The sequence below is a fragment of the Myxocyprinus asiaticus genome, chromosome 3 (genome assembly GCF_019703515.2).
Source record: "Myxocyprinus asiaticus isolate MX2 ecotype Aquarium Trade chromosome 3, UBuf_Myxa_2, whole genome shotgun sequence".
NCBI classification, from domain to species: Eukaryota; Metazoa; Chordata; class Actinopteri; order Cypriniformes; family Catostomidae; genus Myxocyprinus; species Myxocyprinus asiaticus.
This window is the reverse complement of record NC_059346.1, coordinates 60,365,943-60,384,392: the sequence shown is the minus strand read 5'-3', so window position 1 is coordinate 60,384,392 and position 18,450 is coordinate 60,365,943. Positions and strand designations below refer to the sequence as shown.

The 18,450-nt window shown below is 35.8% G+C and overlaps 1 protein-coding gene across 4 annotated transcripts in view; it reads right to left on the bottom strand.

Annotated features, from left to right (window-relative positions):
• Positions 1-18,450, bottom strand: part of LOC127426121 (zinc finger and BTB domain-containing protein 20-like) — a 134,717-nt gene that overhangs the window by 96,201 nt on the left and 20,066 nt on the right. The window contains exon 2 of one of the 4 annotated variants that reach the window (XM_051672682.1): positions 15,349-15,439. The exons of the other annotated variants lie outside the window; for them this stretch is intronic. The gene's annotated coding sequence lies outside the window, so the exon portion shown is untranslated. The remainder of the gene's footprint in view (positions 1-15,348; positions 15,440-18,450) is intronic. 4 annotated transcript variants of the gene reach the window in all.

Here is an 18,450-nt window from a genome sequence, read left to right as displayed (position 1 = left end):
AAATGCACATTTGCATGCTAAAATGAGAAATAAAATTTTGAATGTGTGCCCAGTACTGATGGTGACTTACATCATTGAGCTAAAACAGACGCAGTTCAGTGAATAAAACAGAATGCAAGTGTTAGTTGAATTTTCTTTTAAATTGACACAGCGTCTAAAAAGATGCATCGTTACTGCAAGAGACACTGACAAAACAGCGAGACACAACGCACCGGTCAAAGTAGTCCATCTAGCCAATACTAACATAAAAAAAGACGGACGTATTCAGAGTGAACGGCCCCCAGAGGTGGAGGTCTTTGGCGGTTGTGTCTTGACCATGCCTTGCTTTCTTACAGTATCAGCGTTACGCTGCATAAGGTACGTACATACTACGGTATTTAAAGGAAAACACTGTGGTACCGCCAGTATTATGAAGCCTGAGTTCTCGGTAGTACTATGGCACTAATTTAACATAGAAGCGTCTACTGAAGCATTTTACATTTTTACTTAATATTTGAGAATATGAACTGACAAAATCTTTTGGCTTTATCATTTTACGCACATTTGTTAAAAGCCAGATATGTTATTTGCAATAATAAATGTTCCTGTAGCTCAACTGGTAGAGCATGGCACTAGCAATGCCAAGTTCATGGGTTTGATTCCCAGGGAACACACAAACTGATAAAATGTATACCTTGAATGCACTATAAGTTGCTTTGGATAAAAGCATCTGCCAAATGCATAAAAAATGTCCCACTATAATAGGTGTCTTTAACTACTATGTACTCAGTTAACATACATACAATACAGTGTATTCATTGTGTAACTACATGTTGTTCTCACAAGATAAAGCATTTGTTGCTACTGAGGTTCAGGTATGGGTAGGTTAAGGGGTAGGGTTTAGATTCGGTGTTAGGGTTTAGGGTAAGGATTGCGGTAGGGTTAGGTTTAGGGTAAAGTGTAAGGTTTTCAGTGTAACTACATAACATGGTGGTTAAAGACACCTAATGTAAATTCGGTCCAAAAAACAAAACAAAAATCGCTACAACACGGTGCTGATTGGTTTAAACTGATTCATTCTGCTCTCTTGTGGATGTAGGAGACGATGTTGACTTAAAAATCAGATGTCTTGTAGATTTTTCCACCACCTGGGATGATGTCTTCAAAATGTGAATATAATTTACATTTTGGTAATATTTCAAAATCGGTTCTATATGCATTATTCTAATTTGTAAGTTGCTTTGGATAAAAGCACCAGCTTAATGAATAAATGTAAATGTTAATGTAAATATTACGACTGCATAGGTTTGGAATAGTGGCATACTAAACCGAAAGCCATTCGGGGTGATTTAGGGTGAAAGTTGGTAACAAAAGTACGGTTGAAGCATTGAAACCCGAGATCACCACACACACATACACACTTCGGAAGGCGGGCGGGTGTTCCCCTCCTCTCTGCCTGGCCCACAGTGGGTGCACAGCAGCCGCCTGCTACCTGCCCAGAATTCTAATCAGTCTGCACCCCCCACCCCCCACCCCCGTCGCTCTTATTCTCTCCCCAGTCTCGCTCCACCCACCCGCTCACCCCTCTGTCGCCCACCCACCCTCCCTCTCTCACTCACTCACTGCTTTGGACGAAAGGGGCCGATGATCCTTCAAAATTAATTAGATCCCTCCCAACCCCCTTTTTCACAAAAAAATTAAATAAAAAAAAAATGTCATTTTCCTTTCCCCCTCTTCTTTTCCCTCTCCCAAAAATCTTAGAAGGGAATCTCTGAGTTTCATGGCCACAAAAACAGGAAACTGGTTTGTGTGTGTGCTGTATCCATCGTTGTGGCTCTATATGTCTGTTCGCTCAGTAAAGCGTACTGTCAATACGTCCCTAGAGGTCAGTTTGTCTGGAAGGGACCCAGACGGATTTGCCCTGCTGGCATGACAAAGAGTACAGGGCGATTGCAAAGAAAGAGAGGATAAATAACACAGAAGAAAGATAGACAGAGCGAAAAAGTAAGAAAGAACCAGAGCCGAATTCAGGTTAATCAGAGACGCTTATTAATGAGGCGGCCATCTCATAACGCATGCCGTGCGGTGACTAGGAATAATAATTTTTATCAGGGATTTGGGGGGGGGGGGGGGCAAAGAGAGGGAGAGAGAGAAGACAAGAAAAAGGTGAGGGTGGGGTGTCGGGCAGAGCGAAGGAGGGAGAAGAGCTTTCTGGGAAAGGATGTCAAGCATTTGAATAATATAAATCTCAAATATGCAAATGTGACTTACAATGCTCGGCATTCACGCATTGTCCTTTGCCTCTGAGGCTGGTCTTTAATGGCACAGAGGCAGAAACAATAAGAGCGTGAGGTAGCGCTGAGAATTTATTTATAACGGAAACAAACTATAGTGTATAAAATGGACATCAATATATTAATGAAGCTGAATGGTATGCTGACCTCCTTTCCTCCAAATTCGACATGCTTTTTGATGTCATGGACATCCATACTGTTTTTTTACAGGTATTAATAACCTGATTGGGTCTTTCACAACTGTCAAACCCTCAGTTAAATTAGTATGTTGAAATACCCCCAAAATACCCCCAAAAAGGAACAAGACAAGAAATCAAAGTGGCAGTATTGGTCTTCATTTTGGCAGCAATTCTGAACCAGAATAATTCAGAACAGGATGAGAATCGTGAAACCCAATGAATCACTGACGTGACATGCTTTTCCTTGCTCGTAGGTTTTAGCCAATTTCAAATTCACAAAATGTCCTTACCATACACATGGACACTGCAAACTGCCACATGCGAAACTGAGCAAGGTGAGCAATCTATTGAAATTAGCGAAATACCCCATAAAAACTGGACACCCATTGAAGGCAAAAACAGAACGCACATTCATTCAAAAAACTTAAAATATTGGTTTGTCAGTAATGACAGACCATTATATCAGCCAGTACTGTAGAAAGACTGGTCTCATTTTTATAACTATTTAGTTTTTATGTATTTGCTTTTAGTATTGTAGTATCGACTTGTTACGGAAGTACCAGTACTTCTGACATAGCTCATTTTCAAATATTTATAGTGATTTTGAGTAAATATTGCATAAAATAAGTTTTCATTTTAATTCAGAAATTTTGTGAAATTTTGAAATGCATCGTATTTGCTGTCATTTAATTGTATAATTCCCTGTATATTAGCGATTATCGGCATAGTTATCGGAATCGGCCATTAAAAAAAAGATATTGTTCGGCCACTACTTGTTTGACGGGGTTAACCCAAAACACCTGAACATTTGAAAAACCACACTCATTTACAACATTTTCAACCAAAATTTTCAGAGCGTATCCAGCTCTTTGCTTTAGTTAATCTAGTCAACACCATGTACTATGGTTTATAACCAATCCCTGGATTACAGCAAAATTACTCACAAGAGTGCCGTAAAAATCAACATTTGCAATTTCAAATTAGACAATAATATGCCGTTAAAACCTTCTCTATGAAAGAGCGGCTAAATGATCAATCAAAGGATTTAATTACCTTTGCTCCAATTACATGAACCCTACAGGCAGGTTTGCATTAAAACACCTACACAGCACATCAACTGTAACAAGTGAAATGCTGTTGCCATCTGTGGAAAACAATAATTAAATTCAAGAAGAAATATCACAGAGAACGTATCATATATTTATTTGTTAAGCAGAGATGACATTTACACCAAGAGAAAGATTTCCAAAGTTATCCCAAATAACAGCAGATGTCACATTTTGAGATTTCTCCCCAAGTTTCTTAGTAAATTAGAAATCAACAGCACACACACACACACACACACACACACACACACACACACACACACATGATGAGATATTAGTAAAACTAGCTGTACACACACTCGGCCGAGGTCCGTTGAGGGGATGGTAAACTCTGCCTTAGGTTAGAGGACTAAATTATGTTAGCATATAAATGTAGACCAGATTGCATGAGAACGCACAAAGACAGACAGCCCTAATGAATAAAATATCACTTTTGTCTTTTCGTTCTTTTTTTGTGTAATACAGACATTCCTTAGACAAGCTAAAACAACAGACTTTTACCAGTCGCCAAATGAGATGGCAAAATATGTGTCGTTCTCCTGGCGGCATTCATCATTTATTTAGTTATTTATTAATTTATTTATTTAGCTAGCATTCATTTCTAGTTGAATAGGCGGCTTCACTAAATGTAGAGCAACTGCTTTTGGGAACCCTTTTAACGTGCAACAAATGCACAAATTGAGCACAGGATGCACATTAACGAAGAAAAAAAAAATCAGTTAGTATGCCTTTACACCAAGTCAAAAGTATCTTTTAGCCATTCAAATGCTTGCATGTGAAACACGAGAAGCAAAATTCCAATATAAATAGGCCTTCAAAACAAGACTATCATGCCATCCTTAAACACAAATAATACTATAAACAAATGTGGAGGGAAGAAGAAAAGAAACAAAAGCCCATGTTAAACATCCTGACCTGTTCAGACTGATCCCCAGTGTGTGTGCATGGTGACTCCTCATGCATTTTAGATGCACAAACTGTGTGTGTTTGCTGTTGTACACAAAAAAATGTATAAAAAACTTAAATTGTGACGTGCTCATCCACCTTGTGCTGCTTTGCCGTCTTCTCACTGTCTTATTTCTCAAATGTGAGTATGGCACGTGAAAAACAAGGAAGTGAAATACAGCGAGTCGAATGCTCCGCACTTCCTATACAACAACGCGCCAGGCCTGACCTGAAACGACCCAGTGCTCTGTAGGCAAAGTGCCAAGAAAGTCTTCCGGAGTAAAGATTGTTTTTTAGATTGTGCGTTTATGGCCTATCGCCACCTAATCATAAAGTAATGCATGTTCCTTCTTTATCTGATGAGCTTGTTTCGTATTTTGCTGTCAAATTAGTCATTATCCTCTCACTTTTTAATACGTTTAACCATTTGCAAGGCTCAACACTAAGGTTTTCTGCTGGCTGGGTTGCAACAGTAGTTCAGATTTTTGCTGCCCTGCCAAAATTTTCACTGACCCTGCCACAAATATGATAAAGAACTATTTTAACCAATATATGTTTATATAAAATACATTTGCAAATAAAAAAGCACTATAATATCTATACACTCAAAAACACAATTTTGCTGGAAAATGATGCCATTTGATTTGTTTAAAAATGTTTACCTACACAGTAAATCCTAATGCTCAAAATAATTAATTGTTTTGAGTAGGGAAAAATTTAATCATCCATATTAGTTCAAATAAATGAACCATGATGAGTATTTATAACTTTCCCTCTCTTTTGAGTTCACAGTACTGACACCTTTTAAGTAACCTGAATTGTTTTATTGTTTTGAGTTTTATGAACTTGTCTCTTTAAATTTACCACTCAACATGCATCCAGCATGCTATCATTCACTGTACTAGCTAATTCTAGCTAGTTTCCTTTACCTGAAGTATTTAAGTTGAGATTGTTAATTTGAAGTTCAGTCAGAGTTACCATCAAAATGTGTGAGTTTACTAAGAGTGATCAACACGCATGAGTAGTATGACAGTTCTGCTTACTTAAGCTTGTAATTTATTCACTTAAAATTGTTGATGTAACTGATTACCCCAAGTTGCTAACTTATTTGTGTTTACAGTGAATTCTATCTTATGCTTCTAAGATTAATCACAAGAATTTAACAACAATGTTGAATAACATTTGAATAAAATTCAAATGTTTAAAGCGATAGTTCACCTAACAAGAAAAACACTGTCATCATTGTGTTGTTCCAAACTTGTATGACTTTCTTTTTTTTTTTTCCGTGGAACACGAACAGAGATGTTTGGCAGAATGTTAGGGACTGAAAGCTTCAGTTCCCTTTCACTTTTATTGCATGGGAAAGAGCAGCATAAAAAAAAAATAAAAGAATTCTCCTGGTGTTCCATGCAAGAAAGTAAATGATGACAAAATTTTCATTTTTGGATAACTAACCCTTCAAGTTTGCAAGGCCTAAAAGCACATGTATAGTTTATACACAGCCCTTGAGCCACCATCAAGTGGTCCAAAATTTTCTCACACTGACCCAGGGGTCATTGGGTCATCTTTACTGTGGAGGTCTGATTTGAGATTAATTATGAAGGTATTAGGATTTGGACTAGAGATGTTTTTGAACCAAACAAATTGATACAACCTTAAAAGAATATTAACTTGTATTGAATATCTGGCTTCAATACAAGTTAAACTCAAACGACAGCATTTGTGGCATAATGTGTGGCAAAAATAATTTCTACTCTTCCCTCTTTTTCTTAAAAAAGCAAAAATGGAGGTTACAGTGAGGCACTTCCAATGGAAGTGAATGGTTATAATTTTATAAAAGCACTTACATTAATTCTTCTGTTAAAACCAGTTTATTATTTGAGTTGCATGTTGTTTAAATGGTGATTTTTGCAGCAGACTATGCAGTTACTGGGATTACAGGGTTATGTGTTAACACTGTCATGGCAACAAAGTTGTAAATTTTGATATAACTTTACAAAGGTTACACAATTTTATCACACTAAAATCATGTTAACATTCATATTGTTTATGTCTTGTGGCTATACTCTTGAAACAGTGAGTATTTTAACATTTATGGACTGGCCCCAATCACTTCCATTGTAAGTGCCACACTGTAACCCAGATTTGTGCTTTTTCTTTTAAAGAAAAGGAGGGACAAGACAAAATACATTTTTGTGGTAATCAATACTATGCCACAAATGCTGTCCATAGAATATAACTTTTACTGAACCCCAAATATTCCTTTAATCCCCAATGTCTTCTTTTTTTTGTAAAAATGTGGCTTTGCTTTGTTTTGTTTTTTGTTTTTTGTTTTTTCTTGACATTTGTGTTTCTGAATATTACAAGAGGACAAAATCCTCTGTGAGTCACCCCTTATCAAATTTCTCCTGCTTTTGTGGAAATTACAGCTAATTGGTTTGCATGCATTGGTATTCGTTCAAATGCCATAAACACTTATTAGACAATTAGCAGCATATAGACATAGACCCATATGATTACCACCTCCAGAGATGTGCCTCCAAAGGTCCAACTGGTGTAGGCTTTGTGTGAATAATTAAAAGTTTAATTAATTGCACTTGCATTATATTCTGATGTGTATAACAAGTGTTAACACATACCACACTACATTTTACAATATATTTTTTGCAATGTTTCACACTATAAATGTTGTTTTTATGCTCTTAAATGTGATGTCAAATTGTGCTGCAGTCAATTCAGACAGGAGCACTGCATATAGCGTCTCTACTCTGATCAGCGTTCCTCTTTACTACAAAATTACACCATGAAAAACACATTAATTGAAGGTGCTCAGCAAATCAGAGTTGCAACCACGGGAAGATGTCAATGACATCAACAAAGTTTTTCGATGTCCATAGTTTGTTAGCTTAGTAAACTTAACTGTAGAGAAGCTTTTTAGAGAGCATTTGCTAAAATTTTAAGTACCATCACTGTCAGAGATGCAACAACAGATGCGGAGTGGATATAACTCATTTCAAAGAATCCAACCACTTTAGTGCCGGTGGATGCGTGACCTCTGCATGTCAGCGAGAAAGGAATCTTTAGAGGCCTTTTTATCAAAAACAAGGTTTTATGACAGCCAACACTTAAATTATTATATCTCGGCAATGGTTTGGTATAGAAGAACAGACAACGCCTGTCAATCAACTCGACAATGCATATGCGCGCATTAGCAATACAAGCTGAGAAAATAGTGTTTTTTTTAGTGTAATCTGAGGTAAAGAAGCACAATTTATGATACCAGTGTTGTCAGATTTTACTGCTGATTGTAAATATGTCCTTTGACCATAATCTTGACCAACCATTTTTGAGATTTTGTTCTTTTCCCATTCAAGTAGATAGGAGCTGCATTGTCATGACTGGAAATAGCCTCCCGAGAGCATTCCAAAGATGGCTGACAGTGGACTGACTTGCTTGAAAGACTTTGATAGTACTCAAAATGTGATTCTGTTACTATAGTTACCATAAATACTTACAATGTTTAATAACATTTGGTTTGGAATAATTAATTAATATTTACAAAATTATTATAAGGATCCAGATATCCGCAATTTCTGTCATTTGAAAAATAACACGTTGTTTTTTGGTTGCCATGGATTCCGTCAGTGCTATTTAATCAAAGACTGTCTCAGACTGTCCCTGAGCAATGTTGAACCACGGATTGAGCTGCAAAATCATACATCACACTGATAGGCCACATTTGACTGTTTTGATCCTAGATATGTATAATTCAGCATATACAAACACATTCAGTAATTTTTCCCTCATTAAAAAAGTTTTACTCCTAAAAACATGAATTGTAATTTTGCAATATATGTAGGAAATCAAAATGAAGACTCCAGTCATATCAGTAACCTTCTAAAAGCTACATGGAGAGGGTCCACACATGGGGGCTGCCATGTTAGAATCACATGACCGGCCGAATACTACTCACATAATCTCAGTAACCGTCCTGTTATTTAACACTTTCACTCATTGATTAAAGTAATAATGGCTGACTGTGAACACAAAATTTCTACAATGGCATCTGAAACGGAAAACTATAGATTTTAAATGATGCTGCATCCAAGCCGCTAGGTGTCAGTGTAAGTCCAAGATGACACAAACACAAAAGTTACTGAGTGCACCTTTAACTACTATGTACTTAAGCATTTGATACAATGCATTTATGAAAAAAAAAAAAAAAAACGTGTTGTTGCATTGTACTTACATTTAAAGTACCTGCATTTAAGTATATCTATATTTACACTGATAACCTTTACCCCTAATCCTTAAACCTTAACCCTACACCAACACTTACCCTAAACTAATCTAAACCTCAACCCTACCCCTAAACCTACCCGTAATTTCCCCACGACGATTGTGTAAATAACATACATGGTATCCGAGAAAGTCTTCGCTATTTTATTCTCCATTGCTTCGCTTTAGTTCCAGATATTCCGGAGTTGTTGCTGTTTGTTTCCTTAACTTTCTATCCTGACCTGCAGTGGAATAGCGCTGTAATAATGGGGTTTCCCCTCTTACATTAAACTCTGGGATTCCCCCAACGTACGAGCGTATATACACGAATGTGAGGGACCGTTGATATTTTACATTGGTGTGTATAAATGGGTACAGTTTATATCAGGCTCTGAGTGGCCTGACTTACGTAAGGTAAAGAACCCCTGCTCTATATGAAAGTGATACAAGCAAGTAGAATAATAATACTAGAAAATTTCACAAATATACACAGACCCTATGTTTTGTTTTTTTATTTTTAAGGTGCCACCGGAAAAGGTCTTAATGATCTCAATTGCCGATTTTTGCTCGCATAAGCCAGACCTTTTTGTAGAGCATGTTGTAAGTAAGATTTAAGAGTTAATAGGTCCACTTCACATATTTAGCTCCACTGACAGAATTGATTCCTTGGCATGCTTTAGAGGAGTATGAGCGCAACCTGATGTAACCTATACAATATTAAGATATATTTTCCCATTGATTTAGAAAGGACATTAAAGTGAAGAGCACCTATTATGGTTTTTAAATGTGCCTAATTTTGTTTTAAAGGTCTCATACAATAGATTTACATGCATCCAAGGTCAAAAAACACTTTAATTTGCTCATAATTTAAATTGCAGCATTACCTTTTTTTCCCAGTGTCAAAAACGACTCGTTCAATAATCCGTTCTAAAGGATTCATTCTAAACTCCTTCTTTCAGAGAGCCTACTATGCTCTGATTGGTCAGATGTGCCAGTCTGTTGTGACTGGTCTACCGCTTAGTGTAGTGCTTGAGGGCGGGTCAAAGCTGTTCGCGAGCAGCCAATGAAGGCTTATTTTGTTACCAAATAACATAGGTTAGTACAAGTATTAAGTCTGGAATTACTAATGACTCGTTTCAAGTGTTCAGAATCGGTTCTTTCTTTTGGGAGTCAATAACTCCATTTGTCGTGCACTTCGATTTTGAAACTTTGCAGACTTTTTTACATTCACAAACAGCTATATAACACACTACATGAAAGGTAATATTTGAAAAACCATAATAGGTGCTCTTTAAAGTGATAGTTTCACCTAAATATAAAAACAACTGTCAACATTTTGTCACCCTCATGTCATTCTTAATCTGTATGACTTATTCTGTGAAACACAAATGATGTTAAGAAGAAAGTTCACACTATATTTTTTCCATTCACAGAAGTAAATGGTGACCACTGCTGTCCAACAACATTTTCATTGAATAATAACTTAAATTTGGGTCTGTTCCACATACAAAGCAATAGTATGGCTTTTGAAGACTTGGAATATAGCGCAAAAGTCTAATGAACAACTTTCATTGTACTTTTCTATACTTTTGGTGCTTGACAAGCCCTGGTCCCCATTCCTTTTCAGTATATGGAAAAGAGCAGCTTGGACATTCTGCTAAATATCTCTGGTTAATATTTTTTTGGTGAACTATTCCACTAATATAAATTACTGACCGTTATGCTTTTTTTTAAATTATTATTCTATGAGATGCCATAGAATAATAAAAAACATTTTTAAATACACAACGGACAGTAATTGATATTTGTGGAATAGTTCACCACAATATATTTAGCAGAATGGTAATTTCCATCAACTGGATATTTGGTATAAAATTGTAAATAAGTTTAAAAAAAAAAAAAAAAGAGTCCTGTGACAACATGCCTATTTAATGGAATATATCACAAAGCTATTTAGAAGGTGGAGCATTTGACTGTTCATGTGACAGTCTGTAAAATTATTTGAACCCTGGAGCAAATATTGGTACAATTAAAGTCTTATCATGTTAGTACAGATGTCCATGGCAACTGCCATTTCATTTTAGAAAAAAAGCATAGAGCAAAAGGGTGATAGCCAGTAGAAAGAGGATGTCATGAGAATCCGTAAAAAGATCAGAATGGTGATACACCCACCAGGGCTCCACACTTCACACTCGACCACAATTACAGCAATGGATCCCCTCTACATGGCATCAATAAAGAATGTGAGGGTTTCGATTAGAAATTTAGCCTCGCTTTTGCTTGTTTGTTTGTTTTGTATGCCTTTTTTTATTCAGAGTAAACACACTTTAACCCCAAAAAACTGGACTCTGAATTCAGTTGTTTAACAAAGCTGTTTCATTCCTGTAGGCACAGGACATGTGATGTGATCATGTTAAATTGAAGTTTTATGCAGGCAACATTATAGTCTTTATCAGTGGTTCTCAACTGGTGGGTTGTGACCCAAAATTGGGTCACAGGTCTGTTATGATAGGGTCAAAAACAGCTTAATTCATACAGTACAATGCAACAAAGCTAATGAACGTTAAAATTGTATGGATAGTTATTGACGTCAAAGGCTGTGTCTAATTAAACTCTATGGTATTTTGGCACAAATTCATCTGTCACTTGATCAAAGCATGCCAAATTGGCAGATGCCAAAATGAATGAACTTGAGATACCCTCATTCTCGAAAACCATGAACAAAACTATAGAATGTGAAAAAAATAAAAAAATAAAAAAATAAAAATACAACCCAGACTACATTAAATATTTTTTGGCAGTAAGGATATCTTTTTGCAGTAAAGATAAACATGGCTTAAACAGGATGAACAGCTGCCAATTTCAATAGAATTTTATAAAGCAAATTTATAAATTTTCCTATGTGATGTAATCAGCCTATGTAATGTTAATCATATTGCATATTTTTGGTTCTTTGTAGTTCATGGTTATATTATTCTTTTTTTTTATTTTGTTTTATTGTTTTTTATTGTTATACTTTTGAGTATGCACTGAAATACATATTCGCAGAAGTTTACGAGTATCGTGTGTCTAGTATGTGCGCCGCTCTGATCTGTAATGTATTACACATACTTGATAAACACACATGAGGCTCATGATTCAGTCAGTGGTTTCAGAGCGGTTCTGTGCTCGATACAAATTCCATCTCGTGCTCTGATTATGTGTTAAACATAGAACAGATGTGCTCTGAGTTCGGTTCGGTTCATGCGGTTCAGTAATGTGCATTGACTGTGTTATATTCGAACTGCACCAGATTTACTTTTATTGCACATTTGCATAATATAAAGTAAATCCATCGCACCGGGGTTTTGTGGTGGGTAATTCTGCTCATTTATCTACCGGTCAAAAGTTTTGAAACACTTGACTGAAATATTTCTTAAAAATCTTTTGATCTGAAGGCGTATGCTTAAATATTTGAAATTAGTTTTGTAGACAAAAATATAATTGTTCCACCATATTCATTTATTTCATTATAAAACTAACATTTTATAAAAAAAAATAAAATAAAAAAAAACTTTTTGAAATGGATGACTTGGACCAAATAATAAAGAAAAGCATCCTATAAGTGCCCAACATAGATGGGAACTCCTTCAATACTGTATAAAAAGCATCCCAGGTTGATACCTCAAGAAGTTGGTTGAGAAAATGTCAAGAGTACATGTCTGCAAATTCTAGGCAAAGGGTGACTACTTTGAAGATGCTAAAATATAACACAGTTTTGATTTATTTTGGATTTTGTTTAGTCACAACATAATTCCCATAATTCCATTTATGTTATTCCATAGTTTTGATGACTTTACTATTATTCTAAAATGTGAAACAAATTATTATAATAAAGAATGAGTAAGTGTTTCAAAACTTTTGACCGGTAATGTGTGTGTGTGTGTGTGTGTGTGTGTGTGTGTGTGTGTGTGTGTGTGTATATATATATATATATATATATATATATATATATATATATATATACAAATATTTTTTTCAAATGTTACTTTAGAGCATTGTAATGGAGCAAAGTCTCTGTCATTTCAAAATAAGAGTCCCTGGTGTGTTTCAGTCTTGTTTATAGTTAAAAGTCCCATGTTATGCACCACATCATACGGCTGGGCAATAAAACGATCTCGATATTTATCGCAATAAAAATAAATCCACAATATCGATGATAAGCTTTTGAGTAATTTTAGTTTTTTTTAGCCTGTGTTCTACATCTAGACGATCAGGTTTGTGACGATAAAAGCGCAAGCTTTCTCAAACTGTATTAAGTAGCTAACAATTAGGCTACACCAGTCACCATGACGACGGTTGCGCCCTCTCGTCTCTAGTGAGCAGTGCGACAAAACAACAGTGCTGTGTACACCAGACCTGATCTTTCTGCGCTGTATTCTTTAATATTTTTCTCAAGCACCGAACATGCTTAATTTATGCCCTGTCCCGCTCCATACGTGTTTCCTCTTTCCTCCACATTTGAGAAGACATGAGGTGCCACATAAGTTAACGCGGTTCCAGAGTGCCTTTAGACCATAACGTTTTATCCTTCTAAATTTAGCTTAATTAATCAGCCTTTAATAATAACCAAATAGATTTTTGTTGTAAATTTGTGAAATTAATCAGATGTCATCATCTCTGGCATTGATGACAAGGAAAGACAATAAAATTACTAGTTTGTAGTTTCAGACTTTTACATTTTCAAAAATTTCTCTCAGGGGATACCCCTGAACCCACATACAGTATCATTCCTCAGTCACAAGGGCTTTAATGTCCCCATACTTGCTATCTGAATGTAACAAAATATAAAAATAATTTGAATGTAAAAATGATATGCTGACATTATGCTTCAAAATGAACAGATGATCTTTTAACATTCATATCCAACTGCACTTGTTTGATAAACTCTAAACTATTTTAACATTTTGGTAGATCTCTCAGAAACCAGTGCTTTGGCTGTCGCTATGCCCTCAGTACAGTTTTGTATAGACTATTTTGACTGTTTAGGATTTATTTTTTATTCTGCCAACTTGGAAATTCAAAAAAAATTTGCAATGTTCAGATGTGAATATATATCTTGATAAATATCGATATCGAACAATATGAAAAAGAATATCGTGATAATATTTTTGGCCATATCGCCCAGCCCTACCAAATCATAATTTTTTTCCAAGTACTAAGACATTTTTTTAACATTCTAAAAATCGATTTTAAAAACTACTGGCCAATTCGGTTATCAGCCTTTTCCACCACCTTAGTTATCGGTCACAATCCACAATCGACCGACCTCTAGTAAGTTCCTCAAAAAGTAATCCACAACAAATTATTGATTACTTTAATAAAACTGTAATCAGACTATTTTACTGGTTACTTCAGCAAAAAAGTACACATTACTAATAACTTTACTTTTAAGTTACTTTCTAAAACTTTCAGTTTTTTGCTTTTCTGCTCGGCAAGTTCAAAATAATGTCTATATTTCCTCCTTGTCCATTGTCACATGCCCTTCAGATGTCACAGAAATGCAAACAGATACACATATTTTAAATGTATAATACATAAATTATATTATTTTATAAATATGTGTAACCAAAGTAATGTACTTTTGTACCACAAAACATCGTGTTACCACAATAATAGAACCGGTGTGGAACATCTGATATGGTCCTGCAATTTAGAGCCTGTGACAGACGCGTATGAGCTCATGATGTTTAAAGTGCTCAGGTGTTTTATTCTCTCTCTCTCTCTTCTTTACAGTTCCCTGTAACTGTTAACTGTCTTGTCTAATGATAAAAAGGCAAATATCAATAAAATTATCATATTTCATCTGGAAATAAGCAGATATCTTGTTTAAACAGATTTAATTCACAAACCTCAGAAAACGTGCAAATCCATTTTCTTTCTGTGGAGTGCTCATTCCTCTTAAAGGGACAGTTCGCAAAAAAAATGTAAAAATTAAAAATAAATAAAATTATATATATATATATATATATATATTCATCATTTACTCACCCTTATGCCATTTCAGATGTGTATGACTTTATTTCTTCTGGTTAAATACATATCTTCAGAAACAAAAGGTGTGGGTGAGAAACAGATTGATATTTAAGTCCTTTTTTAGTATAAATTCTCCTTCCTGCCCAGTAGGTGGTGATATGCACAAAGAATGCGAATTGCCAAAAACAAAAGAAGACTGTGAAAGTCAAGTGGTGATTTATAAAAGTATATTAAATATTCATCTGTTTCTAACACACACCTATCATATTGCTTCTGAAGATATGGATTTAACCACTGGAGTCTTATGGATTACTTTTATGCTGCCTTTATATGCTTTTTGGACCTTCAAAGTTCTGGCAACCATTCACTTGCATTGGACCTACAAAGCTGAGACATTCTTCTAAAAATCTTTGTTTGTGTTTAGCAGAAGAAAGAAAGTCATACACATTTGGGATGGCATGAGGTTGAGTAAATCATGTGAGTATTTTCCTTTTTGGGTGAACTTTCCACTTAAGCATTTAATAGCCTGGATCAAAACTGTGTCACTCTTACTCACGAATGTTGCGCGACGGACCAGTCCATGACACTCCAAGCAGGCGATCCAGGCCGAGTAAATTGAAAGCTGTCAGCAGATTGCCGCTTGCTAAAAAATTTTAAAAAACCATTTTGGTCAACCTCTAACCTTAATTGAAAGTCAGTAACTGTATCTGATCACAATAATTAAAAATGCAATGGATTACACTACTTTTTTATTCAAAAATAATTAGATTACAGTAACTATTTTCTTTGTAATCAAATTACACCCAATGCCGGTTACTGTATCATGTTTTTTAAAGTATCAGTCATTTGTCTCTCATTATATAATTTTCAGTAATATTCAGGTTGGCTGGGTTCCAAAACAAACATAATATGTAAAGTTAATTTAGTGAACTTAAGTTGACAAAAAATACAAGTATTTTAAATTGTTGTAAATATTTTAAGAATTTAAGGGTTATTCTGCCCTTGTGAAATATTTGTTAACAAAGCCTTAAAGGAAATCTTACATTTTATTGTATGATAAATTATTTTATATGAATATGTGTGTTATGTCTACACCAAGTAATGAGAAAGAAAACAGATCATTTGATTTGTAATAAATTAATCATCAGCCATCAGCCACGAATTCGCAAACCACAGTGCATCTCTAAAGATGCTTCCCACACCACATTCATTAAATCTCTTCATGTGGTCACTCCTGTACCTGCCTAACAACAACTGATCGTTCATATATGCCCAATGACAACTGTACACCATTTCATAATGCCTTTACTATTATTATATTCCATGCAAATCAGCTTGTGATACAATCTGCAAGTTGGATCAAAATAAACACTAACCAGATAATAAGCTCCCACTGCTACAATATGACCAAAGCAAAAAAACAAAAAAAAACACAACAGTAAAATGATATCATGCTCTCAGATAGAAAGGACAAGATTACAATACATTTATTACATTTAGTGGAATACAAAATAAATTGAAATAAAGCTTAAAATCTTTATCTAAACTTACTGACAGACGTAATGGGAATACTTCATCCAAAAAATAATTTTGTCATTATTTACTCACCCTCATGCCTTTTAAAAACCACTTTGACTTTCTTCTGCGGTCACAAAGGCTACATTCACACAGTCAGTGTTTGGGATTGACAACCGCATTTACTTACAGGTGTGAGTCTCGAAACATCCTGTTCATACAACAGCGTACAGTAGCAGCTTGAATACTGTCTGTATAAATGAACAACCGAAGTCACAACCGTATTCTAACACCTGTAACCATAGTGACAGTGACTAAAGTAAATAATAAAGAAGGCAAAGTCCATAACACCGGCATGTCTTATCACAATAACGCCGCGTTATTAAATAAACAAGTCTAAATGAGGCGCGAGTTCATTCATCAGTGCAGCATTAGTTGCGTGGCTGGCAATCACATGCAGCTTCAGTGAAAGACAGCGGCTGGATTTCAGATGATACGCAGCTCATATCTCCGTCTCTGTGAGTTAACGAAACCCCTAATAATTTACACGAGACACGCTCGTGTACAATGCAGCGTGGCTTTCACATTATATGATATATGTCAGACCACTAGTTGTCAAGTGTGGTTCTGTTCACACAGCACAGGTTTGCTGAGAATGCGGTTGTGAGACCTGAAAATTTGCGGGTGTCAGTTCGGTTATAGAATGCGGCTGTCACACTCGTAAACCTTTGTGTGAATGCAACTGTATTAAGCACTCAAAACAGGTCTGACAACCTTATTCTGCTGCTGTGTGAACGTAGCCAAAAGGAGCTTTTTACAGCAGAATGTCCAAGCTGCTGTTATCCATACAAAAAGTAAATGGTGACCCTGGCTGTCAAGCAACATTTTCAATGAAAGATTTCCAACGAGTAGCAACTTAGATTTCAGTCTCTTCCTCACACAAAGCTTGGAATATGAGAATAAAACGTATTGACTACTTTTTTTTATTTATAGTGGTTTTTGGTGGTTTTTGCCTTTTTAGAACTTGACAGCCACCGGTCCCCAACCACTTCTTATTGTTTGGAAAAGAACAGTGTGAACATTCTTTAAAACTTCTCCTTTTGTGTTCCACAGAAAAGAACAAAAGTCATTTGGATTAGGAATGACATAAGCATGAGCAAATGATGAAACAATATTCATTTTTGGGTGAACTATGACTGAAATGTAAAAGTTTCTAAGTGTTACAGTGGCAAGTAGAAACATCCTTAAACTGTAAACTGTATATGTACCTGTTGCCATCATATTTTCACACACAAAAAATAATATGCTGTCAGTAAACTGGACTGTAAATAGTAAACTATCAGGATTGTTAAATTAAGTATTAATGCAACAAAGCAAACATTCTTACAGCTTTTCAAATTCCTGTCTTTCTTTTTTTTTCTTTCAGTTTAACAATGCTATTGTTTTGCTAGTACTTCAAATAAAGAATTCCCAGTGTGCCAAAACTCCAGTGTCAAAATGTAAGGCCTTTAGAAACCTGACCCTGTCAGATTAATAACCATGTTGCAATTGCAACGTGTTAGGACAGCCAGCAATTTCACAAGAGTTACACAGAAACTGCCAAAATCTCATTAATGCTTTTCAATTCAGCACTGAAAAGAAGGATGTGAATTAATTGAAAGTGTGAACTGTAAAATAAAGTTTAAAAATATCTAAACAAACATTTGGATAAAGGTTAGCGAGAGTGCAGATATTTAAAAAGTCAAATGAAAATAAGAGGGAATGTTTTCGCAAAAACTGTTTTCTTTTTCACCCAATTTGGAATTGCCCAATTCCCAATGTGCTTTTTTTAAGTCCTCGTGGTGGCGTAGTGATTCGCCTCAATCCGGGTGGCGGAGGACGGATCCCAATTACCCGCGCATCTTATCACGTGGCTTGTTGAGCGCAATGCCACGGAGACGTAGCGCGTGTGGAGGCTTCACGCCATTCACTGCGGCATCCGCGCTCAACTCACCACTCGCCCCACCGAGAACGAACCACATTATAGCGACCACGAGGAGGTTACCCCATGTGACTCTACCCACCCTAGCAACCGGGCCAATTTGGTTGCTTAGGAGACCTGGCTGGAGTCAGCAAAAACTGTTTTCAAAATGTGTCGAT